Source organism: Silene latifolia, chromosome 2 (genome assembly GCF_048544455.1).
Source record: "Silene latifolia isolate original U9 population chromosome 2, ASM4854445v1, whole genome shotgun sequence".
In the NCBI taxonomy this organism is placed as follows: domain Eukaryota; kingdom Viridiplantae; phylum Streptophyta; class Magnoliopsida; order Caryophyllales; family Caryophyllaceae; genus Silene; species Silene latifolia.
In genome coordinates, this window is record NC_133527.1 from 94145825 (window position 1) to 94146872 (window position 1048).

Here is a 1048-nt window from a genome sequence, read left to right on the forward strand (position 1 = left end):
CATTTGGAGGACCGCTTTTTTAACATCAAAACCTTGGTAATTTTGTTGATTGTATGGAGTTTGATTTTGATAACCTTGGTTTTGGTTGAAAAAGGGTCTTTGATTTTGGTTTCTCATGGGAGGTGGGGTGTATGTTTGTTGAGGGTTTTGAACATTTTGGCTTTTGTATGAGAGATTTGGGTGGAATTTGGTGTTTTCATTGTAATAATTGGAATAAGGGGTACCACTCTTGTATGCTTGAAAAGCATTCACTTGTTCATTTGTCCCCCTACATTCACTTTGGTCATGTCCCAAAGTTCCACAATTCTCACATATCCCACTTGGGATTGATGAAGATGCTACCATGGCATTAACATGATGCTTTGGTGATTTTGAGGCTTCTTCATATTTAGCCATAGCCTTTTCAAACTTCAAGTTAATGGTATCAATATGAGCACTAAGTTGAGCACCAAATTGAGTAATAGAGTCCACTTCATGCTTTCCTCCTCTAGTAGCCTTGCGAGGTCTACTATATTGTGAATTATGGACCGCCATTTCCTCAATCTTGTTCCATGTTTGATTATCGTCAACTTCGGTGAACATACCATTTGATCCCATGTTGAGAATGTTTCTTGAGTCTTCATAAAGACCATTCCAAAATTGTTGTACCAAGAACCACTCGCTAAGTCCATGATGAGGACATGAGCGACAAATTCCCTTGAACCGCTCCCAAGCTTCATACAAAGATTCTTCATCCCTTTGCTTAAAACCCGTAATTTGAGCTCTTAGCATGTTAATCTTTTCCGGAGGGTAGAATTTTTTGTAGAAAGCTAGAGCCAACTTCTTCCAAGAGTCAATTCCAAGAGTAGCCTTATCAAGGCTTTTCAACCATTGTTTTGCGGTGCCAATTAGAGAAAAAGGAAATAAGACCCATCGAATTTGGTCTTGAGTCACACCGGTTTGTGAAATCGCATCACAATAGTCACAAAAAGTCCCCATGTGAGAGTGAGGGTCTTCACTAGGCATCCCCCCAAACTGGCTTCTTTCGACTAATTGGATAAATGCGGAT

At 39.8% G+C, this 1048-nt stretch overlaps 1 non-coding gene across 1 annotated transcript; it reads left to right on the forward strand.

The window, feature by feature from the left end:
• The first annotated feature begins 664 nt into the window (after positions 1 to 664).
• On the forward strand, positions 665 to 771 carry LOC141645488 (small nucleolar RNA R71). The gene has a single exon (XR_012544970.1). It is a non-coding gene; the product is annotated as a small nucleolar RNA R71 (small nucleolar RNA).
• The last annotated feature ends 277 nt before the right edge of the window (positions 772 to 1048 follow it).